The 27306-nt window shown below is 45.1% G+C and overlaps 2 long non-coding RNA genes across 4 annotated transcripts in view; one reads left to right on the forward strand and one right to left on the reverse strand.

The window, feature by feature from the left end:
* The first annotated feature begins 4427 nt into the window (after positions 1 to 4427).
* Positions 4428 to 10390, forward strand: LOC146403165 (uncharacterized). Of its 2 annotated transcripts, none has more exons than XR_014803155.1 (2): positions 4428 to 4679; positions 5834 to 10390. It is a non-coding gene; the product is annotated as an uncharacterized LOC146403165 (long non-coding RNA). The 2 variants fall into 2 exon arrangements; XR_014803156.1 differs by having other exon boundaries at positions 4627 to 4679; positions 6902 to 10390.
* Positions 10391 to 15065: 4675 nt separating this feature from the next.
* LOC106507478 (uncharacterized) overlaps positions 15066 to 27306 on the reverse strand; it is a 232755-nt gene continuing 220514 nt past the window's right edge. Inside the window, exons 6-10 of one of the 2 annotated variants that reach the window (XR_014803153.1) lie at positions 24417 to 24586; positions 22140 to 22281; positions 19188 to 19277; positions 16910 to 17036; positions 15066 to 16488 (exon numbers count right to left, since the gene is read on the reverse strand). This is a non-coding gene — a long non-coding RNA (uncharacterized LOC106507478). Of the gene's footprint in view, positions 16489 to 16909; positions 17037 to 19187; positions 19278 to 22139; positions 22285 to 24416; positions 24587 to 27306 lie in introns of those variants that run through there. The other variant, XR_014803154.1, reaches the window with a different exon arrangement.

A 27306-nucleotide genomic window follows, 5' to 3' on the forward strand; every position in this document is an offset into this window, starting at 1 on the left:
GACTGCCTGGGTTCACTTTCCGACTATGCTTTTCATGCGTTGCTTCGTTTGGGAACAATCAGGTCTTCTCTTTGTGTCTCAGTTTTCCCCATCTGTAAAATAGGGCTCATAGAGCCGACTCATGGTTATTATTCCCAGATTACAGATGAGGAAACTGAAGCAGAGACATTAAGGCAGAGGCTCAAGGTCAGTGGAAAAGCCAGGACTCAGCCCACGTCAGTCTCATTGCAAATTCACACGTTTATGGTACCTGCTACCAAGACTTCCAGAGGTCAGATAGTTTCTGGGCGATGAGGAACATAAAGTTGATTCCTGGACCCCCTTCTGATGGCATCAAACAGGGCAAAATGCCAAAGTACTTGAGAGATGCTGTTGGGTGTCCACTCTGGACGCATGTACAGAGCATGTCCCAGGATCTGCTCTTCCGACAAGAGCTCATTTAAGAGGAATGTGCTTAAATACAAGCCCTGGTTTGGAAATGTGAATTGACAAGGACAAGAAAACTGACCCGCCTTTAATGCTGAGAAGGCTTCTGGGACTCTGCGTGACGGTGTATTTGATTGGGGTGCAGGGATTTCCTTGGTGGGGGGGACCTTCTCTTTGGGATAAAAGTGATCCACTTTCTGCCGGAGGCAAAAGGAGTAGGAGGGGCTGTCTGCAGGTGGGCCCCTGCTGAGACGTGCCAAGGGCCGGGGAAAGGTGTCCGTCTTGAGTAGCTGGTGCTCAAAGGGGGCCATGCCCAGAGTCTTTGTTCTCACAGGACGTCTGTCTGCAGCAAGCCCCGTGTTTCTTCTGGGACGTGCACACGCGGGCGGGCGTGCGCACAGGCCTTGGCTGGCTGGGGCTCCGGGGCTGCCAGCACCCTCCCTGCCTTTGTTTCGGGGACAGCTGATAACCCCCATTAACATCTCGCTGCAGATACTGGCAGCCTCACAAACCAGTCCTCACCTCCTCCGGGGCAGATGGCTCCAGAACATTCCTTCTCCCCTCTTCCTCCCCCCACCCCAACCCTGTGAGGGCCAAACATGTTTTGCCTTTTACCGCAGACATGCATCTTCTTGTCTGGCCTCTTGTTTTTCTCCGGTGCAGATTTATGAAGAGGAGTCAAGGAAAACCCCATCCTCAGCCAGTCCGAGGAAGAGGATCTGCTTCTCAGAGGCACCTCCTAGTTTGCATTCCGGTCCCCGCCCTCCAACCCTGTACATCTCGTATTACAAATGCAACAAACTCATTGTACATGTGTCTTTTATCCAGTCACGAAGCTTGGGTTTCCTTTCTTCCTGCATCTCCCTCAGAACCACCCAGGTCCAGTCTCTTCCGCCCAGGCTGACACAGACCGCCGTCGCATTTTCTCTGGACTTTTTCAAGAACCTCCTCAACCTTCCCCATGGTCTTGCCGCCTTTCCACTTTCTCCACTCCCTGCGGTGATCTCTCTCAAATGCAAACTTGATCTCGTAATTCCTGTGATTTACGCTTTCAAACACTCCTTGTTACTCCTGGACTGAAGACAGAGTGTCTGGGTCATGGTGGGTGCTCAGTAGAATATTCTGGAATTAAATCGAGTTGGATCTTCATATGAAGCCAAATGAAATATCCATTTGGAGGACTCAAAAATGGCCTTGCCTTGTGAATTTTTTCTTGTTCTCACCTTTGTACCCACCTGAAGTCCTTTCATTTCAGCAGACACTTTCCCCCCATAATTTTGTGTGCAGTGACTGGATGGGGGAGGTCTTATGGAAAAAAGTCATCTCATAGTCCAATAAGAAATGGGATATTAGAACTGGTAGGGACCTTCGAAACCATGCTTTTAGTTTCAACTGGTTCTAAAACATATCTGAGTCCCTGATAATTTTACTAATGGGCACATATTTAAAAGTTCCTAGAAGCTACATCAGCTTCCACCAATAGGGGAACCACATCTCAGCAAAGGGCACAGAGGCCCACCTAGGGTTGAGGGCAATGTTTATGGAAACAAAGAACAATTTTGATTTTCCTTTCTTGAGAGGGCTTCCTCATGAGGCTTCTGGGAGGTCAACTAGTGACATTTAAAAGTGAGAAAACTGAGTCCAGAGAAAAGGAGGTGAGTGTCCCTAGATTACAAACTCAGTGGATGACAGACAAAGGATCAGTCCTTTCACCTCCTGATTCACAAGGCATGGGCACACAGCCCCCTGAATTACCCTCACTGGAAGATAACCTTTACCTAAGAACCAAATACCAGAGAGCACATCCATGAAACTAGCTAAGCAGGTAGATATTTCGGTCTGCAATTTTCCCATTTTCCTCTAAGATAGCATCATTTATCTCAGTATCTAAAGGTAACAGTGGGAAAGTCAAGGAAAATTGAGCACCGCTGTAGATAAAGCCCAGTTCTAGGTATACACACACTTTACCTCCAGTATGACAGTTTTTCCAGATAAGAGAACTGAAATACCGAAAGAATTAAGTCATTTGCTTAAGCCTAACTTCTACCCTAGATCTGAACCCAGATCTCTCCAACTCCCAAGTGCAAGTCCATTTTCTCTTATTAATATTTTCTCCAAATATCTCGCAGACCACTACGACTATAAGGAAATTAAAGGAATTTAAGAGCCACAAAGATAATACTTACATACCCGTGCATATACACCTATTTTGCTCTATCAAAGTCCCTCATTAGAGAGGGTTCTTGACCTGCAAGGGTACAGAGAAGGTACCCAGTTTCCTACTTGATATGAGCAATGCCCTTGGGCTTCAATGTAGAAGGTGAGCAGGAGAAGCCATTGCTCTGAAGGTGATTCTTTCAAAAGAATGAAGCACAGGTAAATATAATACAAATATTGGTCCCGTGATGCAGCAGAAGCATTGATATCATGGGACTGGAATGGGGTATATTATTATTTTTTTCCCCTTTTATAGATCTCTGGTCAGAAGCTTAGATTTATCTCAATTACTGGTTCACAGAAAATCATCCTCACTGGTTCCTGAAAGTCTTTTCCTCTCTCCCTCCTGGGCTCCTTCCCCGCCATCCATCTACATCCTACACTTTCATTCTCTTTCCTTATAGACAACCATTGGGTTTTGTATGTATCTCTTATTTATGTTATTTCCTAAGGTATTATTTTCCTTAACTGAATGCGTTTTACATTTTGCTTTAAAATTAAAAAATTTTAGAATAGTTCCGGATTTACAGAATGTTAGAATAGCTTTAGATCCACCAAAAAATGGCCACGATAGTACAGAGAGTTCCCACACCAATCCCTGCTTCACTATAATTGTCTTATATTATTGTGGTACATTTGCCATAGTTTGAGCCAATACTGACTATTATTAACCAAAGCCCATGCTTTATTAAGGTTTCTTTGGTCTTTTTCTGAATGTCCTTTTTCCATCCTAGAATCCCATTGAGGATGCCACATTCAATGCAGTTAGGTCCCCGCGGCTGCGACCATTTCTCCATCTCTGTGTTGAGGACCTTGACCTACCGGTCAGGTATTTTGTAGGATGTGTCTCACAGTTGTGATTTGCCCGAGGTTTTTCTCATGAGCAGATGAAGGCGGTGTTTGGGGAAGGTAACATGCCATTCCCATCACATCACTGCTAAGGGTGGCTACTCCCGAGCCAGGCCTCCTCACTGATACGGATCTGGGTCACCTCGCTGCTCGTTTGTCAGGTTTCTCCACCTGCTTGCTCTCCCCCTTTCTACACTGTCCCCTCTTGGAAGGAAGGGACTAAGTATGGCCTCCACTTAGGGAGCAGGGGCTTGTGCTCCCAGAGGGCAGAGTATCTACACAACTTATTTGGAATTCTTCTATATGGGAGATTTAACTGTTCTCTACCATTTATTTATTCAATAGTTTATTGACTCAGATTTCCTTTAGAACCCTTTCCAGTTAATCTCCCGTGTCCTCTTGACACACCCTCATCATCATGAGTATTGTTTCAGTCTTGAGCACTTCCTTACTTTCTGACACTATAAGATGCTCCAGTCCTAGAATCAGCCATTTCTCTAAGGATCCTCTTCCTGGGGAATAAGATCAGAATTCAAGGTCTAGGCAATGTGTGCTCATTGCTATATGGGTGCCATTGCTTCTGTGTGCCCTCCTAGCTGACACAGTAAGGAAAAAAAACCCTGAATAGACATAAATATTTCCATATGCAAAAACCTGTATCTATATTAAACTAACCATGAGTTCATAATTATGTCTCTAGCCCCAAACCATCACTACATAGATCATTCTAGGTTGCTCCCTTTGCTCATCTGTAATCTCCTCCCCCAATAGTGAAAAATCTGGCTCCCATCATTGGCCTCCTTTTGTTTAATTGTTCAATTTGTATAATGTATTGTGGCTTCAGAATTGTTAACACATTCCCCCCCCCATGGGAAATGACTATATGAATTAGCTTATCGGTCTCTTGTACAATTTCTTTGGCCTTCAGTCTTTCAGGCTCCATGCATTTCCAAAATTACTTGGATAGATCTTATCTCCCCATCCTCTTCAATGAGGTTATTTCACACATTTGTAGTACACTGAAAATCTTTTATCACATTCTGAATTCCTTCCTGGATCCTTTGACCTTCCAAATAATTTTTAAAATTTTGAACACATTAGGTTTACTCCTTATGCTATAAGGTACTATAGGGGTTTTTTTTTTTTTTTTTTTTGTCTTTTCAGGGCTGCACCCGGGGCATGTGGAGGTTCCCAAGCTAGGGGTCAAATCGGAGCTGTAGCTGCTGGCCTCTGCCACAACAACAATGCTGGATCAGAGCCCAGTCTGCGACATACACCACAGCTCATGGCAATGCCAGATCCTTAACCCACTGAGCATGGCCAGGGATTGAACCTGTGTCCTTATGGATACTAGTCAGATTTGTTTCCGCTAAGCCATGATGGGAACTCCAAGGTACTACAGGTTTTGACACATAGTGCCATGTTGCTACCATAAAGTCACATAGAGTAGATTCACTGCCCTGGGGAAAAAAAAAACCTTTTTCCCTTCTGCTTATTTAACCCCTCCCCACCCCTGAACCTCTGGGAGTCACGCATCTATTTACTATCTCTATAGCTACGCCTCTTGCAGAATGTCATATTAATGGAATCATGCAGCATGTACCAATTGCAGACTTCCTTCATTTAGCAACATGCATTTCAGATGCAAACGTGGTTTTGTGTGACTTGATGGCTCGTTCCTTTTTACTGTCCAACAGTATTCTTTCGTATGGATGTACTATAGTTTATCCATTTATCAGTTGAAGAGCATGTTGGTTGCTTCAAGCTTTTAGTGACTAGGATTCTGTAGACATTTGCATGCAAGTCTTGTGATAGATGTAAGTTTTCAAATCTGTACATACTTAGGAGTATGATTGAGGGATCATATGGTAAAACCAGGTTTGGCTTTGTAAGAAACTGCCACACTGTTTTCCAAAGTGGCTCTATCATTGTGAATTCCCTGTTGTGTGTCTTCATTAGCACTTGATAGTGTAGTATTTTGGTGTGTTTTGGAATTTAGCCATTCTAATGGGTGTGTAATTACATCTTGTTTTTGTGCGTGCGGTTCCATAAGAGACCTTGGATTATGTGTCTCACTTTGTTTCTTTTTCAAAGTGAAGCACGTTTTAAAGATAAATCACAGGAGTACCCATCGTGGCACAGCGGGAATGAATCCGACTAGGAACGATGAGGTGTCAGGTTCGATCCCTGGCTTTGCTCAGTGGGTTAAGGATCTGGCTTTGCCGTGACCTGTGGTGTAGGTCGCAGATGCAGCTCGGATCTCACATGGCTGGGGCTGTGGTGTAGGCTGGCAGCTGTAGCTCCGATTCGACCCCTAGCCTGGGAACCTCCATATGCCGAGGGTGCAGCCCAGAAAAGCAAAATAAATAAAGATAAATCACATAGCTGTATGTACCCTGAATTCGTTGCTTATTGCTGCATAACGTTCTAAATTTCTAATTGTGAAATCCTTCACCCTTAGCAGCATCCCTCCACATTATGTCAAAAATCCCTGTCATCTAAGTCAAAATCAAGGTAGGTCTTATGCAAATGTGGCTTCAGGGCAAGTTTCCCAAACTTCTATTCCAAAAAGGTGATGAGGTGGTGATAAACCTGGGTGTGGGTGAGTGAATATCTTGATCAGATGTGAGACGTATTTGCCTTATTTACTACCCACTCTCTCCTCCCCTGACACGAATGAATCAATTACAGCATTAAAAGGAACCCACTTCGCTGGGATGACTCTGAATGCAGAATCCCAGGTGGCCTCTACCAACAGGTGAGGCTGAGATGGGGAAAGAAACTCCTGGGCTGGCTCTAGACTAGACGATAATCTGGTCCTTTTTCAACTCCAAATATCCTGTGTTCTGTGGGGAGAACTGAGCTGACTGGAAAGCTGGGTTGGGTAAGGGTGTGGTCGTAGACAAGCGAGGAAAAGGCAAGAGGGACGCATATCATATGCAGATAAATGGCTGTCTCTGGTAGGGTGCCTGCTATATGCGACACAATGGTCCCAGGCACCTCCGTTCACTCTCATCAGATGCCCACAAAGTCCTACAGCATCAAGGTTTATTCCCATTTTTGGATGAAGCCCCAAGGCGGGGAAATCACTTTCTCAAGACGACTCCGCTAGCAAAGGGCCCTCTGAGAAGTGAGGTCTGGCTGGCTTCACTAGGTCCTGGATCCTCTCACAGAGATGTCCAGCGAGGGACAAGGCCTTTGGGCTTTGCAGGGCGGGCACGCTGTATTGCTGGTGAGTTCGGAACAGGACAGGGCAGGCCAGGTGTGAAGGAGAGCGGTGAATGTGTCTCAAGGTAGTCGAGTGACTAATAAGTAGTCCAGTGCACTTGTCTGAGCATGAGACGAAGGCTGTATCTGAGGAACAGCGGGACTGGAGAGGAAGCAGCGGGCACTTGGCATCATGGGCGAGGTTGGGAGCCGGCGCGAGAGACATCTTCCACAGGAACAGAGCAGAGACTGTTCCCAGAGTTTGGGCAACACAAACCTCAGGAAGAAACCACCTGCGGTTGGAAAAACGGAGGTCTTCCTTTTGGAATTCATGCTAATGCTGGATTTATTCCCTCTAACGACTCACCTATGGATGGAGAGGAACTGTCTTATTCTGATGGTTAGATTCTTTCTCTGGGTGCAGTTGTGGAACCGTGTAGGCAGCCAGAGGGCAGGGACCAAACTTACTGGGTCCTCTTGAAGGGGGTGGTACCCCGCTTCAGATCGAGGAAGCACAGAGCTCTGATGATAACATAAAGAGCCATAAACAAATGCTTCACACGCGTTATCTTCGGGAATGCTAACTCAATCATGTGGACTTATTTTCACTGACTGTAAGTGTAAATAAGTCACCTGTGGCGTCGGCCTGTTGAAACTGAACCAGTTTCATTACTGACGTTGGTCCCTCCTCTCTACATTGTTCCATGAATTTCCCCAAAGTCATTTTTCTCCAAGTCTTGCCTTTATAAGCTTGGTTGGGGTTGGGGTTGGGGGAGGGTGGCTGAGTTGCTGACTGCTTTGGGGGCAGTTTGAGGTTTGTGGTTTGGCCGTTTCATTAATAAATTTACTCTTATTATCAAATCAATACTTTCCCAGTTTTCCTTCAAGATGTAAGTATCAGAATAATGCTTTAGGCCACTAGATATGGTCCATGACTATATGAAGTTGCATACTCAATTTCACGAAGTATTTTGAACAACGAATTCTGTAGCACTGTTATTCTGTAGGACAACGTGAAGGGTTCTTTAAAAGAGAATTCCTGGTGAAAAAAATTTTTTTTTTTTGCTTTATAGGGCTGCACCTGTGGCATATGGAGGTTCCCAGGCTAGGGGTTGAATTGGAACTACAGCTGCCGGCCTACACCACAGCCACACCAGATCCGAGCTGCATTCTGTGACCAACACCATTGCTCATGGCAACACCAGATCCTTAACCCACTGATCGAGGCCAGGGATTGAACTGCGACCTCATAGTTCCTCGTCGGATTTTTTTCCACTGAGCCAGGACGGGAACTCCATCCTGGTCAAATAAGTTTGAAATAGCTGTTTTAGATGGTCGCAACACACCTGAATCTAATGTAAGGTTTGAGCTGTCTCAGAGGAAAATTTCTTGCTGGCTATTTTGCCCCAAGAAAGGCAGCCCTGCTGTTAGCCATCACTGTATGTGCTTGAATGTCAGGCCTTCCTGGCTACCAGTCCAACCTCTACGAGCATTTCCCCAGTTCTGGTTACCTGGTCTCTGAAGTTCAGGGCTGCCCCCTGACCTCTGCCCTCCCAATGCTACTAGGAAGCCCCATGCTATCAGTTCAGCCTATAGAGGACAGCTGTTACTGAGCGTCTGAACAAAGCTGCTGCTCTCCTGACCAGCAGAGCCCTGATCACCTGGAGAAATGGAATGTTCTCGGGGCCTCCTGGGGAGCACAGATAGGCTATGCATTCCCTGGTCTTATTCCACTGACCCACTCTCACATGCCCACTTCCACGGATGGGCTTTTAGATCTCTCCCTCCACGTCTACACAGCAGATCTGGGTTCAGTTTCATTTTACTACCGATAGTTGCTTCTTCCCAGTTTGCATGATACACCTCTACAGGGAATCGGACTAGCCCCCAAGTCAGTTACTGTAACAATCGGTGTTTTCCAGCAATGACTGGGGGATGGAAGAGAGTACCCTGATCCTGAGAGACTCTCCTTTAACCAAATTTCTACGTTGCTCTCTGTTGTGGTCTCTGAACGTGGGTGGAAAGAGAATTTTCTGGATTTAAACCACAGTGTAGAAAAGTTTGAGGCAAGAGGCCCTGTTAACACAGTGGACCGACCTTCTGATAATGAGGGAGAGCTGTCTCTGGGCACATGGTTATGTCTTTTTATAGCCCAAAGACAAAGGTGTGCGAGGAGTGGTCTTGCCATTCTCCCTGGTGACCTGCTGATGGGTTGGGGAAGGATGCGGTCTTTGGATACACTTGCTGGTTGGTTGGGGGGCATATGTTGCCCCTGTAGGGGTGGGGTAAGGAGTGGGCTACCATACCTCTTCTAGTAGGGGGCAGGGAGGAGCAGGCCAAGTTGCTGGGGTGGGGGATCCTTAGGAACACTGTAACAATTACAGTGAGATGGGTGGACTGATAAGGGTCTGGCAATTCTTATCTCAGCCGGAAGCTTTTTGAGTTTTATCTCCTTGGAGAAGCCTTGAGGTCCCATACTCTCCTAGACCCAACACTTTCATGATCCCCTTCTGGTATCTCTCTTAACCCCTACTGCTGTATTTTGTTTACATCCGTTGTTCAGTTGGTGTCAAGCCCCTGCCCTGCCTTAGCGGGCCCAGCACGTCCTCAGCCAGGCCCAGCTGAGATTTGCCCCTAACCAGAGCCTGGTGGCCAGGAGGGGAAACAGAACTAGATATGGAGAAGGGCAGGACTGTTTCCCTCAAGGCTTTTGTGCCGTGTTCAGGTAAGGCCGGGTGGGGAGAGGAGGTTCTGTCTTCTAACGAGGGGCCGTGGCTCACACGGCAGGAGCCGGGGTGGGGAGTGGTTCATCCTAGTTCAAGATTCTCAAGTGCATCTCCCCAGGCATCCCCACCCAGCCTCAGCCCCCCTTCTCGATCAGGGCCCAACTCTGGCATTAGAAGGCTTTTTCTAGGCTTAGAATTCAAACTTCTCTGAAGTTCTGCTGCTCTTACACGTAGGTTAGAGCCTGGTTTTTGGCTCAGCTGGCCCTCTGACTACAGGATAAATACTGTCGCAGTTGAATTTCACATGTTGCTTTGAATTGATGAGCCATTCATCTGAACCTATGGATGTTCTTTCTTCATTGTATTAAGGGCACTCAGCAACAAGTACCAAATTCCACTGTCCCTACCATCACCGTTTCCCTGTATCTTTCCCTATTAAAGGTATATTACACGAGTGCATATCCTTACACCTGTATGCTACCCAAGTTCAGGGGAAAACCTTAATTTACTGGGCTATAGCACGCCGAGGACCACCAATCTTCACTGATCAGTAGAGGGGTCCTCACTGCAATGAGGTGAGTGATTCAACTCTAGAACACTTAGAGGTGGCTTCCTGGGAAACCCTAGGTAAGAACTGTCTTATGTTCGGCTTATTAGAAGCAGAGCCTAAGAAGTACTTTTTTGCAAGAGGTTTACTGAGAGAGCTCTCAGGAGAGATCTTTAAGGAAGTGAGAAGAAATTTCTCAAAGATATAGGTTCAGCTGAAGTCTAGCCTCTACAGAATCCCACGGGGAGCTTTAGAGTAGGAAAGACGCTACAGAATTAGGCTGCCAAGCCAGGTTCCTTTTGCCCAACGCACAGCAAGCCAGGATGCTGAGATGCAGAGGTCTAGAAGCAATGAAAGGGAGCTTGTTTGAAAGGCAGCCGAGCGGGAAGATGGGAGAACAAACCCTAACCCCGCCTCCGCAAAGGCAAGGGGCTGGAGGTATTTATGGGATTATGAATAAAGGGGGGGGATGTGATTGTAAACAGGTGAAATAATTATTATTCTGTGCAGGTGGGTGTAACCAATCGACATTCCTCTGAGGTGCCCAGGTGAAGGGTCAGTGGTCCTAACCAGTCTTAACCAGCTCAGCTCAAACTAGACACAGCTGACTACAGGTTCCTGAAAAACATCTTATTGTGCCTCTTGCAGGACCTCTGAGTCTTTTATAGCAACAATCAAAACAACTTTGACTTGTGAAGGCAGGTGGAATGGACTTGGCTAATAATCACCCCCATTTGTAGTTACCTCATCTTGAAGAAAATGGGATGAGGTTTTTGCTGGTTTGTTGTTGTTGTTGTTTTGCCAGTATCACAGTTATCACCTTCAAGCAATCCTTTGGGAAGGAGGGTAAAATCTCTCTGAAATCCCTAGGCAAGGAGTCTCTTGTAGGCTAAGGGCAAATATTTTTGTAAAGGGCAGAGTTGTGAGTTGTACGGAGCCAATGGGCAAATCCTCTCGGGGATGGATGCACCCCCTCAGGGAAGGAGATCTGGGTGGGGCACCCAACAGCGCCTACTATAGCAATGACCTTCGGTGCTGTCGTGTACAACTAGCATTCTCCGAAACACCTTTCAGGAAACATAATGCCACATGCAGGCACGGAGTGGGAATGGATACATGTACAGACGTTTGTAGTACGTCATCTCCGTCCATCATTTATTCGTTATGTCCTATCAGGTGACCAACCCTCCTGGTTTATCCAGGGCTGAGAGGGTTCCCTGGATACAAAACCAGGATGAGTTGGTCACTCTAGGTGGGAAAAGACAATGCAGACAGAGCAGCACTGTCTACTGCAAGGACCACAGAATCTTCTCAGTTCAATGAAGGAAGTGCCAGGGATTCCTAGAGGAGATGGCTGCTAACTTTGCCTGTGAGGAGCCATGGAGGAGAAGGAGGAATGACGCTGACTCATGCTTTTCTAAAACCACCAGGCTATACCATTTCTCCTGTGCCTGGAGAACTCCATCGGTGCTGTTGCTCTGAGAGCTCACCTTCATGCCTGGGGCCAGCCTTAGCTCCTGCTCCAGCAAATATGATCGTACCTAACAGCTACAAAGGCTGCAGAAGGGCTCACATCGGATTAAGCCCACTCCTCCCTCTCTTTCAGGATGGAAGGGGCTATCCTACCCTGTAGCGGGTATACTGAAAACAGCACCCACATTCCTTCCTTCATGGACTCAAAAAATATGGACTACCTACCAAGTACCAGATGATGTTCTAGCTATCAGGGAGACAGCAGTGAACACGAGAGCCAAAAATCCTATATCTTCTTGCAACTCACATTCTCGTGGCTGAGACAGGTGATCATTATGATACATGGTGATAAATGCTATGGTAAAAAGCAGGAAAACAATTTAGGAGGCTAATGAACCAATCCAGGTGGGAGAGGATGGTGGTTTGGGTTGGGGAAGTGGTAGTAAAAAAGCAAAAAAAAAGTATTTGGGTTTGGGTGTCTTTTGAAAATGGAGTTATCAGGATTTACTGACGGGCTGAATGGGTTGAATGACGGCTTGAGAGGAGTCAAGGATGACTCCTAGATTTGTGGCCTGAACATTAGAAGAACATTGCCAGTTAATGAGATGGGGAGTGCTGTGGGAAGAGGAGGCTTAGGAATGGGGGGAAGACCAGAAGTTCAGCCAACAGATACTCAAACACAGAGGCTGAGTAGGCACTGGATATATGAATCTGGAGTTCAGAGGAGGTCTGAGCAGAATACATAATTTGGGGAGTCTTAATTTCTAGGTGGTCTTGAAAGCTATATGAGCCTAGATGAGATCATTAAGGGAGAGGTGAATATAGAGAAGAGGTGCAACGCCTGAGCCCTAGGGAAGAGGATCCAGCATAAGAGATAAAGAAAGAGCAGCTAAGGAAGTAAAAGCAAAACCAGGGGTGTGTGTTATCCTGGAAACACTGTGAAGACACTGTTTCAAGGATGAGGTCCTGATCAGATGCAAGCCAAGCAAGACAGAGACTGAGAATTTACCACTGGGTTTAGCAATGTGGAGGTGATAGGTAACCTTGACGAATCTGAGTCTTGACCACGACAATGGAACATTATTTCAGATTATGCCATCCTCTGGGTCATCTCCCAACTTGCCTTTGAAAAATGGCCCAAGGTTTCCAAAAGAGTGACAAGGTTTCGCTTTTTGATTCTCAGTCAGACTGTGATAATCACGAGGGCAGGGATCGTATTTATCTCCGTCTCTCTGGACCTTGCACACAACATGCACAGCTGATGTTCAGGGAACATTTGACAAATGAAATGTACAGGATGCAAGTTTCCCTCTCCTTTTTCTTCTCCTTACTGTTCCTCTGTATGCTGCCATCTGCTTGTTAAATTTCTCCAAAAGATGAAAGATTTGACCTTTTGTAGATCTCCGTTTTTGAGAAAATGAACAATAAAATCTAAGACAAGACTACAGCAACCGTAAGAACAACAATCATTTCCTGGGGGTTGATCGTGTGCCTGGCATTAGGCACAGCACTTCACAAATGCCGCCTTGACAATAACCCTGGGAGGCAGGCAGTATTGTTCCAAAGTTCCCATTTCATAGGTGAAAAAATTGAGATTCCTGGTGGTGGGTAAGCCCTATGCCAGGGTCTTTAGAGTAGTGATTGCTATGCATTCACCAAATCCCATTTCCTTTTCCTTCTGGGCACACACTCAATACAAGCTCCAGTCTCCTTTACAGTCAGGTATGGCCACGGGACTGAGTCGACAATGCATCGTGGGCACAATGATATGCACCCCTTTCAGGCCTGACCTATAACAACTTTACATGCATAATTCTCTTTTTCTGCATAGAGAAGCTACATAGACCATCTCTGAGACCTGGTGAAGCAAGAAGCAGCAAAGAAACTGGGTCCTGAGTGGAAAGATCTTTGCCAAGTAGATCATCAACATTAGGCTATGCAGGAATAAGAAGAAAATTTATTTTGCAAGCCCTTGAGATTTGAGAATTTGTTACAGCAGCTACAATTACTTGCCTTAAATGGTTAAACAGCTGGTAAGTTCGAAGGCTTATTTTATGGAGGGGCAAAACTGGAGGTCACTGGAGCAGGGGACACCAGGCATGAAGTACAGACCCCATGTCAAGGACCAGGGACCTCAGAGGCTGTTGGCACAATGCATGCTGGGTGCTGAGATCGCTGACCTTCTTCCCTACTTTGGCCACAGGACACTGCCAAGACGTTCCCCTCCAAGTAGAATCTTCTCTGGGGACTCTAACCTCCAGCCAAGGAGAAAGACTGAAAGATCCTGACAAAAGGGGTTTCCTAATACATGGTCTGATGAAGTCAAGGCTGACGGGTCTCCACTCCTGGACCGAGAGCTTCCAATCAGGTTTCTCAGTTCCTCATTTTTATTCATAACAATAAGGAAGCTTGGACCACATTTGTCTTACCAGAGAGGCTGTTGGGTTCTAAGTGAGCCCCGTGTTTTGGAGGACTCACGTGTGACCTTGCCGGGTGACTTCCCCCAAGGGAGCTCGTGTAAAACCTCAGGGAAGCTGGCCTAGACCACCCTCTCGAGACTCAGGTCAGCCTGTCTTCTCCTGTGTATCTAGCAGGGTCACATGCAGGTTTGGGCTGCTGCCCATTTTCCAAAACTAAGTATTTTATGTGGATCTTCATGCACAGGTGGGAGACCCACCGAGAAAACCTCCGTGGGGAATGATTAACCCTGAAGGTCGGATAGTAGCTGCTTCTAGGTGGGGGCGAAGGGAGAGGCATGTGGCTGGGAAGGCACCCGGCGGGTACGTAGGGACAAGTCATGTTCTCATTGGTAACTGGATAGTGGTATGTGAATATTTATTATTATCATTTACACTGTTCTGTATGTACAGTCCATTTCAGTTTTAAAAAGGAACAGTCAAGCCAAGCGATGGTCCAGGTTCTTTCCAACCATGATAAGCTCTGATTTTATGAGGCTGTGAGTGGACTGGGCTGGACAGAATGCATCCAGTGGTATAATTCATTGCAGTCTATGATCTGGCTCTGGGGACAGCCCTGGTTTGGTATGAATGTCCACAAGTACTATAGACAAGTATGGTGGAAATTAGGGGTCAGAGAAAACCCCATGAGGTTCCTTGATCATAAACTGCTTTCATCCTTCCATGGCTACCCCCCACCCCACCCCGGTCTGCTCTCAAAAGAGGGTCCAGAAAGATCCTTTAATAATTTAAGTCAGATCGTTTTATTTCTTTGCTCAAAACTCTTCAAAGAGTTCCCCTAGCTTACAGAGTAGGGTACCGAAGACACTCTATATGTCTGGCCCCATGTCAGCTTTAGGACCTCATCCCCAGCTATTCCCCCTTTACCTCATTCGCCCTACCTCAGCCACTCTAACCTGCTACCTGCTACTCTTTCCCAAAGAGGCCAGGCACGCCTCTGCCCCAGGGCCTTTGCACTGGCCAGCCTCCTCTGCCTGATGAGCATTACCTACTGAAATCCCAGGGCTGGCCTTCTCGTTTCCTTCAGGTTCCTACTGAAATGGCACTTGGCGAGGGCTTTTCTGACTCTCTTTGCTGAAATTTCAACTCCTCCTTTTACTCTAACATTTGTGTCTCATTCCACTTTTTCTCATTTCCTATATATTTTTGTTGTATGTTATTACCTTTTTCCCTCCCCCTTTCACTCTCCCCACTAAAACGCAGGCCCCCTGAGGGCAGGATTTCTGTCTGCTTTGCCCACCGAGATAGTCTCGATGCATGGAAGGAGCAACAAGGCAACACTTAAGTTTCCCTCTTATCTTGCCTGATCCCAGGACTCCACTTTCTGGCCTATGGTGTCTCCTTGCACAAGAAGCGACTCATGGTGTGTATGGCTCAGTAGTGGGCATCGATACAACATCTTCACCCTGAAAAGCTCGCCAATGCCAAGCCTTGTTATTACCATCAGAAAGACCCAAGGGCCGCTGAGAGGCCTGAGAATGGCTCCACCTTCCAGGCTCCAATGGCACCTTCTAGATTGCCTGAGCTGCCCGGCTGGCATGCTTTGAGGCTTCTCAGACATAATTTAGCCAATTACTTGACATGCATACTCTGATTGTCTTATAATGCTTTCATCAAGCTACGACTTACGACAGATCAGGACAAGTCTAAGTGAAAACAGAGGCTGGCTCTCTCAGTAGAGTGTGTCCTTGCTGACAGCAGAGCAAACACCAAAGACTACTCAGGGCTTAATGGGAATTATGCCTTCTGTTTGATTTGGAGGGCTTTGTGGATACGAAGTAAGGAGAATTCAAAGACTCCCTCAAGCCCAGAGATGGAATTTTCTCAAATGCCCCATTAGGGATCGGGGAGCTGGGCTGACTTTGTGGAAGGCCAGTGCAGATCAATAGCGCGAACGTCATCAAGAGGCAAAGGCAAAATTCACAAGCTACAAAACTCTTTGCACAGACCAGTGCATTTACTGTGGACTCGTCAGTTATGAAGACGTCAGTTATGAAGAAGAGGGGGCGGGAACCATGCCCACAAAACTTCCTCACCTTAAAGGTATTCACCTGGAGCAATCATTTATCAACCCAGAAATAAAAGACGTGGACAGAAGCAGTCTGGTTTCTTGGCAAAAAAGCAAGTGTGACCATCTTTGCGAACGGAAACGATTTGGGCTCCCATCACAATCCTTATATGTGCAGGCTTTTTTCTACTTTACAAAGCACACCTACTCCATCGGTTCACCTTCCCGATAATTCTGGAAAAGGGACAGGTCAGGAAACATGGTCTCCATTTCACCGCTGAAGAAACAAGGGCTCAAAGAAGCTCAGAAGTGAATCGCCAACATCGTGGGTATCGAGCTGCCCAACTTTCTACGATGACGGCGGTGTTCCAGCTTTGCCTTGTCCAGTATGGTAGTCGCTAGTCATGGGGGCGAATGAACCCTTGAAATGTGGTGAGTGTGATCCTCAAGGAACTAAATTGTTGATTTGTAAAGCATTTTCATTAACTTAGATTTAAACGGCCATTTGTGGTCAGTGGCTATCATACTGGACAGCCCAGGAATGAGTGACTTGAAACCCTATCAAGAAAGACGGAGAGGGAGTTCCTGTTGTGGCTCAGCAGGTTAAGAACCCAAAATAGTGTCCTTGAGGATGCGGGTTTGATCCTTGGCTTCACTCAGTGGGTTAAGGATCTGGCGTTGCCGCAAACTACCGTGTAAGTCACAGATGTGGCTCAGATCTGGTGTTGCTGTGGCGGTGGTGTAGGCTGGCAGCTGCAGCTCCAATTCAGTCCCTAGCCTGGGAACCTCCATATGCCACAGGTGCAGCTGTGAAAAGAAAAAAAAAAAAGAAAAAAAAGCATGACTGAATCCATGGCCATAGCTTCCTCGTCTGGGCAAATTCTAATTCATGACGCAAAAAGGATGTGAAACTTGTTAAGACTGTAGCTTTAGGAAAGGGCAGAGTGGGATCAGGCCCAGAGGCGTTAGTCCAGCATACCTGGAGGTAGACCCGCTGCTGCTCTTCATGTAGGCAAACGCCTGCTGCCTGGATTTTACAGCAAAGCACAGGATGAAATCTGGTTGCCATTATTCATGCTACATGATATTTTTGTGGCTTCCATCTTCTGAAAACAAGAAAAGAGACCTTAACCTCCCAACATGTGCTAGGATGATAAGCACCTATTCAATCTCTGTCACTGCAGAGAGAATGGGCTCTCTCCTTTGAAGCGAGAAAAGTTGCCTTGTGGATTTAAGCAATGCTCACGGGATGGGGTGGAGTGGGGGCATGTAGAGAGTTAGACCAGGACTCATGTTTCCCAGCAAAATCCCAGATCTGAGAAAGCGTTTGTGTTCTGTGCAGGGGAGGGGGGGGCAGGGAGGGAGGAAAGGAGGGAAAGGGGGGGACGAACTTAGTGGAAGCTAATTGTTCCTTTGTTTCTATGTCCCCATTATGAATTTGGAACTATTATTACAAGGCAGAGTTTCTCAACTTCAGCACTATTAATATTTAGGCATCATTTTTTTCCCTTTTCTGTGGGAGGCTGTCTATGTGCTGCAGGAAGGACAAGAAGCTACCCCTCTGATCTCTACCCACTCGAAGGGAATTCCCATCCCCAGAATCAAAACAATGTTTCCACATTGCCAAATAGCTCCTAGATGCACCCAGGTTGAGAATCACTGTTTAAGACACTGTCTAAGAGGTACCTTACATGAAACAGAGTTCCTGCTGTGGCTCAGTGGGTTGAGAATACCACTGCAGTGGTGCAGGTTGCAGCTGCAGTTCAGATTCCATCCCTGGCCTGGGAACTTTCGTATCAGCGGGTGTGGTCATAATTTAAAAAAAAAAGAAGTCACCTTACATGAATCAGTCTCACAGAGTTAGTATCTTGCTTGGAGTATTTTACCTTTTTTTTTTTTTTTTTTTTTTAGGGCTGCACCTGCAGCATATGGAAGTTCCCAGGCTAGGGGTCAAATGGAGGTGGCCTACGCCACAGCCACAGAGGATCCAAGCCACATCTGCCACCTACACCACAGCTCACGGCAATGCTGGATCCTTAACCCACTGAGCGAGGCCAGGGATCGAACCTGTGTCCTCATGGATGCTAGTCACATTTGTTTCTGCCGAGCCACGCCGGGATCTCCTTGCTTGGAGTATTTTAAAACAGCTTCTTTTTTTTCCTTCCTTCCAAAGCCCATTGTTACTATGTTATACTGTTTTTAACTTTGGGTGGAGTTTGGGAAAAGGCATTAAAGAAAATCAAAACCAGAAGAGAGATTAAGAGCCTTTCATATCCCTCCCTTTCTTCCCCAATCCCATAATGGTGTATCCCTGGTGTTTTAGACAGAGGCCAGGATAGATAACGCTTTCAATCAATATTTTCCAGACTATGGGCATGAATGAATAAAGTTCAAAGACATGTCTTTCATTTGGGGACACTGGATGGGCCAGACATCAGGTTCTAAATGTTAGCTAGAAAGGCTTGAGGGAATTTCAACCGGAAAACTCCTCGAGGTGAATCCAAATTAGAGTCTTTGGAAGAGAATCTACCATCAGGATCCCGAGATGGGCTACAAGACAAAACTTGAGGGGTAGGCATCCCAGTGGTTAATAGCACGAATGCGCAATCAGATAAACCTGGTTTGGATTCTGGCTTTTGGATGGTTTCATATGTAAGCGTTATGCTTGTTCTCATCATAAAGAAAAGATAGCTGCAAAGACAGAGCATCAGAAGAGAACAGAGGTGGAGGTGGAGCAACTCAGGGACAGAAGAAGAGGCTGGGGATGAGGGCAGAAAAGCTATGCGGCTGGAAGATGCAAAATCGCAACGAGTAATGTCTAACCTGCTGTTCCCCAGATGCAGACCCGGAAGCACGACAATTTGTGCATGAGTCATTTATTAAGAGTGTGCTCCCAGGAGAAGCTGGAAGAGGAGTGAGGAAAGTAGGTCAGACAAGAGGAAGCACGGGATGAAGGGGCTGATTCCAAGGGAACGTTCTAGGCTCAGCCTGACCCTGCAGGAATCTCTGGAGCATAAATGACATCTTGAGAATTTGTCCTACCTCAAGGCAACGGAGCTGGGCTTTCCAACCCCCCACCTGGCTATAGGCCACCTGGAGAGGATTTAAACCTCCGGGAACTTCTAGCTCTTTGTACACAGGGCATATTGGCTCAGGGGTTCAAGAGTATTTCCCTGAAGAAAGCTGTAGGTAAGAGCAGTTAGAAGCAAAGCACACAGAAGCTGGGGATAAATGTATAAAACGAGTATAAAACCGACCTGAAAGAATCCGGCTTTGGCAGGAACACTGTCTGCTTCAGGCGTTGAGAGCCGAATTGAGTGGCTCCCTGAGCAGCATAGTTAATAGCCCTGTAAGTGATTGTGAAGTTGATGAGAACCAAAGAATTGCATGTGGGAGTTCCCTTCATGGCTCAGCAGTTAATGAACCCACCTAGGATCCATGAGGATGCGGGTTCCATCCCTGGCCTTGCACAGTGGGTTAGGAAGCCGGTGTTGCCATGAGCTGTGGTGTATGTTGCAGACGTGGCTCGGATCCTGCGTTGCTGTGGCTGTGGTGTAGGGGGTCTGATTCTACCCCTAGCCTGGGAACCTCCATATGCCTCGGGTGCAGCCCTAAAAAGCCAAAAAAAAAAAAAAAAAAAAAAGAATTGGAGGTGGTGAGACCAGGGTCTTGAATTCTTTTTGTGACCCTCCCCTGCTCGAGCTGCAGGCCTCCCCTGGACTATGTATGCTTGGATTCTTGGCTCCTTTTGTGAATTCAGGATCATGGGCTTTCTGGGCCCCAGCATGGGCAGACCAGGCTGGCTAAAAGGCCCAGGGCCCAAGAGATCCAAGGTGCATAGGTGGACTCTGGGTCCTTGAGTTTGTCATCTCACGATCCCAAAGTGGCTTTTGGAATAGGACAGGCCTGCACTCGAGCCTGGCGCAGGCACTTATCTCTGGAGACTTGGACAAATCCTTTGACCTCTCAGTTTCCTCATCAGCCAGGTAAGGTACAACCTCACAGCATGACAAGAGCACAAAGCAGGTGAGCAAAAAAAATAAATAAATAAATAAACAAACAAAAACAAAAGAAAAAAGGATTTGCTTTCTTCCTCCACAAAGATGGCTTTTTGTTGTTCTGCATGCATTCGCATTGTTTGGGGGGAGTGCAGGAGCTGGGGTGAAAAAAAAGAGGAACCCACATTTTGGGTTACTTTTAGGAATTAATTTGTAATCACAGTAGCCAATTCATAAGAAACCACCCATACTTTCTAGGTAAGTATAGCTTATATAATTAGCAGCACCGCAGGCCAAGCCGGCCACAACTGCTGATCCACTGCAAAGCGTGCCATGTGGTCAGCAGCTCAGAATCTAGGGCAGGAGAAAGGCACTGGGGAAGGCCACGGGTCGTCTGGGTCCCTCCTGGGCTTTACCTTGGGCGGCTGGCAAAGGCAGCACAATATTCTGGAGATTCACATCCAAGTTTGTTGGATTGTAATCCAAAGCCAGAACTTGAGATCAGCCACAGTTAATATTGGAGAGATTAACTGTTCCATTAGGAAAGGCGGACCATTAATTAAGCCCCAGAGGCTGTCGGGATGAATTACGGCACAGTAAGAGGGGCGGATGGGTCCTGATCTTAACAGAGGTGGAGGGAAACACAATGGAATCAGTTTCCAATGAGCCCCCCCCTTGCTCTGTTGGACTCGTCCTATTGGCCCTGATGGAGACGAGATTTATTTTTTTCTTAAAAAGCTGTTGTTTGCAAAGTCTATAAAAGCAAGGCAATTTATCGGTTCGACTATGACAGTGATCCCTGAGCGAGTGGGTTTATTGCTTGGTGTTTTAAAAAATCAAATTCAAAAGAACAGTGTTTTGCTAAATAATCCTCTTCTCCAAGTAGGTGATTTATACATAGTATCTTCTTATTTTAATGGGAAATGAGAAAGGTTTGTTTAAAACAAAGAAAAAACCTGTGGCCCAGTGCAGAAGACATGGGGACCAGATCAGTCTGTGTAGTTGGCAAAGCTGGTGTCCCCAGGACCATAGGGGGATATTATTTTCATTAAAAATACTTCGATCAGTCTTGAAGGATGAGTCTGAGGTTCTGCAGGATGAATTAGCTTCTGGGGGCATATCCTATCAGTCAGGAATTGCAAATTTTTCTGTAGAGGGCCAGGGAGTAAATATTTTAGGCGTGGGGTCACATGGTCTTTGCCACGGCTCACTCTGCTGTAGTAGCACAAAAGCAGCGACAGACAAGAGTAAATGATTGTCTGTGTTTCAATAAAACTTTATTTATAACAGGTGGTGGGCTGCTGTGTCCTGTGGCCACGGTTTGCCCACTCCTACCATATGGCGAAAGGGTGATTATAAACTAACCACATTTATTTAAACATCAACTTTTTTTTTTTTTTGGTCTTTTTTCGCCTTTTCTAGGTCCGTTCCCGTGGCATACGGAGGTTCCCAGGCTAGGGGTCGAATCGGAGCTGTAGCCACCAGTCTATGCCAGAGCCACAGCAATGTCGGAGCCAAGCCTCGTATTTGACCTGCACCAGAGCTCACGGCAATGCTGGATCCTTAACCCACTGAGCAAGGTCAGGGATCAAACCCACGACCTCATGGTTCCTAGTCAGATTCATTAACCACTGAGCCACGACAGGAACTCCTTTTTTTTTTTTTTTTTTTTTTTTTTTTATTGGGCTAGAAGCAATGATTTCAGTAACAATTCAGTTAGCACTGCAGTAACATTTTTCTTTCTTTCTTTCTTTTTTTTTTTCAGAGCTTCACCCACAGCACATGGAAGTTCCCAGGCTAGGGGTAGAATCAGAGCTGCAGCTGCTGGCCTACGCTACAGCCACAGCAACGCCAGATCCGAGCCACGTCTTCGACCTAACTGCAGCTTATGGCAACGCCGGATCCTTATTAACCCACTGAGCAGGGCCAGGGATGGAACCCGAAGGAGGATCATGGAATCTAGTCGGGTTCGTTACCACTGAGCCACAACGGAACTCCACTGCAATAACACTTTAAAATTACTTTGTGAATAAAAAATACTTTTATTATTGACAAATAGGAAACATACACACGAGGAACTGTAAAAATACATACGAGGTGTTGTGGTAGACAAGGTGAGTTGGCGCATCAGATGCCCATCCACCCCCTTCTTCCTTGCAACCCTCTATTATCGTGGTTATTAGAAAGCCAACAGTCTCGCTGCATCCTTACCGCCAGGGAGGGTCGTATGGCTCATAAATGTCCACTGCAAAGGGAAGTCTGTGTGTGGATGTCAGGAGTCTTGAGGGGCCACCAACATAGTTTTTCCTTCACGAATAAAAAGGAGGAAGCCACTTCAGGAAATGTCTTCTTCCTGCTTGGAAAATGGATGTGATGTCTGGAGCTACGGCAGCTGAACTGTTACTTAGAATGAGATGCCAACAGACATCTTTGCTCTCCTCCCCAGAGCAAAGGCCACTAGACACCAGATTGCTATTTGGGGCCTTCTCTGTTCATTTCCAGAGCTAAGAGGAAAGACAGAAGGATCCGGGATCTACAGTGACATCGCTAAACGGAAGCACCTCGTTCCAATTTGTTTGCCACATTTCAATGCCTGTCATAGGAAATAAAAACAAACCCCTATTTGGTTCAGCTACTGATAGTTGACTTTTTGTGAAATGCCGCCAGATATACCCTTAACTGATAGTTCACGGAATTCCTAAAGTCTTGCTAAATGGCTTCTATTGGGAAAGGCTGGTTTAAAGCCTTCTTTTTGTGTATGGTAAACTTGAGTCAATGTGTGGGTAGAAATTCCTCATTTTTGAATACTATAAAATGGATATTTATTTAATGTTGTATTTTGAGCCAAAAATAAAGCTTTGCCTACAAGTTCTGGTTGTAAATCTGAAAATGGAACGGGGCCTTAACAGTGAGAATACACCTTGGGGTCAGACACTTAAGAACATTTCATTATTTTTCCACATGGTAGTGAAAGCTGCTTCTCTACCCATTAAAAGTATGGCATCCAATGTGAGGCGAAAATGAACATTGCTATAAATTACTCGCTTGAGGGAAGCTGAGGTTCAGAGAAGAGCTGGCTAGCTGGCAGGGGTGAGTCAAGCTTCACCTTGAGCGTCATGACTTGGGCAGCAGGTCAGTGGCCCCCATGGTTTCTGGAGGCGAGACTGTTTCTGACTCCTTGTGGGCAGGTAACTCAGGCCAAATTTTGTCATCCAGGCAGATTTCAGAAATGCCTCTCCTCCCCAGAGCAAAGGCAACCAGACACCAGATTGCTATTTGTTGCCTTCTCTGTTCATTTCCAGAGCCATTCCACGCTCTCTAAAACAACCCCTTTCAAAAGCAATGATGAGAATGCGCATTTGGAATCTGTAATTGTGGCTTTACTGAACTGCATTTGAAGCATAATATCGAAGAACAAAGACCAGTCACAGATGCCGAATTGCAACCCCCAAAAGGGTCAAGGGTCAGGGAGGCCTCCAGAGGCTAACTTCTGGTTGCATGCATGCCTTTGCTTGACAGCTTAAGTCATCTTAAGTATTTTTATATGTAAAAAGAAACTTCTAAAGGCAACTGTTCAAGAGAAAATGTCCTACTCTATTTGTGAAATTCCGAAGCACATGTCCATCATATGACCTAATTTGAAAGCTAAATTATTTTGGAGACATTCATTTAGGAGTTCTGGATGAGACTGAGATTATCATCCATATTAGGCTGGAGGAATATTCATGTATTTCTTGAATTTTTTAGGACAGAAGTTGGCAAATGACAATCCATGGGCCCATTTTGGTTCGCTTTTTTTCTCCCCATAAATTAAGTTTTATTGGAACACTATCCCCACTCATTGCTGTGTTTTCTAGGCTGCTTTTGTGCTATGAAGATAAATTGGAGTAGTTAAGGTGGAGACCATACGGCTTTCAAGAACTAAAATATGTTGTCTGTGGCCCTTAACAGATAAAGTCTGCTGAGTCTTGGTTTAGAAGAAGAACAAGAATGAAAACTTCCTGCAAACTCACAAAAAGTGTCTGACTGGAGTATAATTGTTTGTAAGTGCTCAATACATACTTATTGAAAGAATGAATGAGGGAGAAGACATGACAACAATAACAAAAACAACTAGGCTTTTAACTTCCCGGCCACCACCATGACAAGCTTTTGGGAGAGGCTGCCTATATAAGGGAAGATGATCCACCTGTTATTAAGAACCTACCTTGGGAGTTCCCGTCGTGGCGCAGTGATTAACGAATCCGACTAGGAACCATGAGGTTGTGGGTTCGGTCCCTGCCCTTGCTCAGTGGGTTAAGGATCTGGCGTTGCCGTGAGCTGTGGTGTAGGTTGCAGATGCGGCTCGGATCCCACGTTGCTGTGGCTCTGGCGTAGGCTGGTGACTGCAGCTCCGATTTGACCCCTAGCCTGGGAACCTCCATATGCCGAGGGAGCGGCCCAAGAAATAGCTAAAAAGACAAAAAAAAAAAAAAAAAAAGAACCTACCTTAGGCCATTGATGGCATGTTACATCCAAGATCAAGTTTAGGTCCCAAACATACAGGTATTATCATTGCCTGGGCTTGGCGATGACTCATTTTCTTGTGTTTGAAAGCTCTTTCATTTTAGGACTTCAGTTCTGTTCCAGATGGTTGAGATTGCCGGCCAACTGATGACCTGATAAATAATACAGCTTTAGACAACTTTTTATGCAGCAATTATTTTTTATCTACACAAACGCTGAAGAAGTAGTAAGAGTTCCTAACATTCATTTAACTTCCCCTAAGGCTAACATCTGAATTCCAGAGCACATTGACCAAAACCAAGAAATTAACACTGAAACAAAACTATTATCTAAAATACAGATCTAACTCAACGTTGACCATTTTTTCCAGAATTCCCTTCTTCTCTTTTAGGATCACCATCCAGGATCCCATATTGCATTTGGCTGTCGCATCTCCTTAATCTCCTCTAATCTATGACAGGTCCTCAGTTTTCCGTTGTCCTTCATGACTCGACCACTTTGAAGACCAGCTATTTTTCTAGAATGTCTCTCAGCTTGGGTTTGCTCGGATCCACTGATTAAGATGGTGCCAGCCGGGGCTTTTCCACTTGAAGATGTGCACACACCTCGATACAATTAGCTATCTCACCCACTGCAACTGGCCTAAATAACTGCTTACATCCAATCCAATTCTATCTATAGTCTTGAGCAGGACACTTTTCTGTTTATTCGTGATTCTAAATCTCCATGTTATGTTTACCCACAAAAATCCTTGCAAGCTGCCATGGTTTCTATTTTGAACTTCACTCTGGCAAGGAAGATCTATTTTCTGTTTTGCCATCCTATGCTTCCTCTTACTTTATGATCAAAAAAAAAAAGGGGGGGGGGAAGGAAAAAATCTTCCTCTGCAATCTACCAGTGGAAAAGTTTCTTTCTCCCTATGTAATGTCAGCTCCTCACCTGTGTGATCCCGGCCCCACCCATCTTAGTGAGATTTAAGTAATGATGGTGAGTCCTGAGGATGGAAAACCGTGCAGCTGGTAAATATTCAATTTAGAATATTGACATGGGAAACTCTTCATAATCTATTTCCATGTAGTTACTGTTTCCAATACTTTTCATTCCCTTGTGTACCTCCATATTTCCATCTGGTATCATTTTCCGTCCATCTGAAAAAGGACTTCCTTTAATATTTCTTGGAGTTTAGCTCCATTGGTGATGAATTCTTTCATCTTTTGTATATCCTCAAGAGTCTTTATTTTGCCTTTTAAAAAAATCTTTATTGAGATGGTACTCCCATACCGTAGACTTGACTTTGATAGAAGATATAATTCAGTGATGTTTAGGATATTGACAGAGCTGGGCAGCCATAACCATGATCTAATTTCCTGTTTTCCTCACTCCCAGAAAAGAGCCTGTAGCCATTTGCAGTCACTCTCAATTCCTCTCTCCCCTTGACCCTCCCAGCTCTAGGCAGCAACTACTCTACTTTTTGCCTCTGTAGATGTGCTTATTCTGAATAGTTCATGTAAGTGAGTCATACAATATCCAATCTTCTGTAACATGTTTCTTTCATGCAGCATATTTTTAAGGTTCATCCATACTGCAGCATGTATACAGTACTTTATTCCTTTTAATCACCAAATAATATTGTCGCATTCATCTTTGTTTTAAAGGATATTTATGGTGGGAAAAGAATCCTAGATTGATACTTTTTTTCCTTTCAAAACTTTAAGTATGTTGCTCTACTGTCTTCTCACTTCTTTTTTTTCTGAAGATAAATCTGCTATCATCCTTTTGTTTTTCTCTATAGAACGTGTCTTTTCCTCTGGCTACTTCATTCTTATTTTTTATTTTTATTGAAGTATAGTTGCTTTAGAATACTGTGTAAGTTGCAGGTGTACAGCAAAGTGATTTAGATATATCTAGATAAACACAGATTCAGATTCTTGTCCATTATAGGTTATTACAAGATACTGAATGTTTTTCCCTGTGTTATACAGTAAATCCTTGTTGTTTATTTACTTTGTATATGTTTACAAATATAAGTGTGTAACTGTTAATCCCTTATTCCTCATTTATCTTTCCCCATCTCATCTTCAGTAACCTTAAGTTTGTTTTCTATGTCTGTGAGTCTTTCTGTTTTGTCTTTCCCCATCTCATCTTCAGTAACCTTAAGTTTGTTTTCTATGTCTGTGAGTCTTTCTGTTTTGTCTGTAGATTCATTTGTATTATTTTTTATATTCCACATATAAGCGGTATCATGTAATTCTTATCTTTCTCTGCCTGACTTACTTCACTTAGTACGATAATCTCTAGGTCCATCCATGTTGCCACAAAGGGCAATATTCTATTCTTTTTTATGGCTGAATAATATTTCATTGTGTGTATGTATCTTCTAAAGATATATCTATATATCTATACATAGGTGTTTGGGTTGTTTCCATGTCTTTGCTATTGTGTAAACAGTGCTGCTGTGAACACTGGGGTACATGTATCTTTTTGAATTAGAGTTTTTGTCTTTTCCAGATATATGCCCAGGAATGAGATTGCTGGATCATATGATAATTCTATTTTAAGTTTTCTATGCAACCCCTATGCTATTTTCCGCCATCAGTGTACGAGGGTTCCCTTTTTCCCACACTCTCTCCACCATTTATTATGTTGATCTTTTGATAATGGCCAATCTGACCAGTGTGAGGTGATATTGTGTTTTGATTTGCATTTCTCTAATAATTAGTGATGTTGAGCATCTTTCCACGTACCTGTTGGTCATCTATATGTCTTCTTTGGAGAAATGTCTATTTCATTTTCTGTCCATTTTTATTTATTTATTTATTTGTCTTTTAGGGCCACACCCATTGCACTTGGAGATTCCCAGGCGAGGGGTCAA

Source organism: Sus scrofa, chromosome 5, assembly GCF_054392235.1.
Source record: "Sus scrofa isolate SSC_HxYL_T2T_F1_AM1 chromosome 5, Sscrofa_HxYL_maternal_Yorkshire_Landrace_v2.0, whole genome shotgun sequence".
In the NCBI taxonomy this organism is placed as follows: Eukaryota; Metazoa; Chordata; class Mammalia; order Artiodactyla; family Suidae; genus Sus; species Sus scrofa.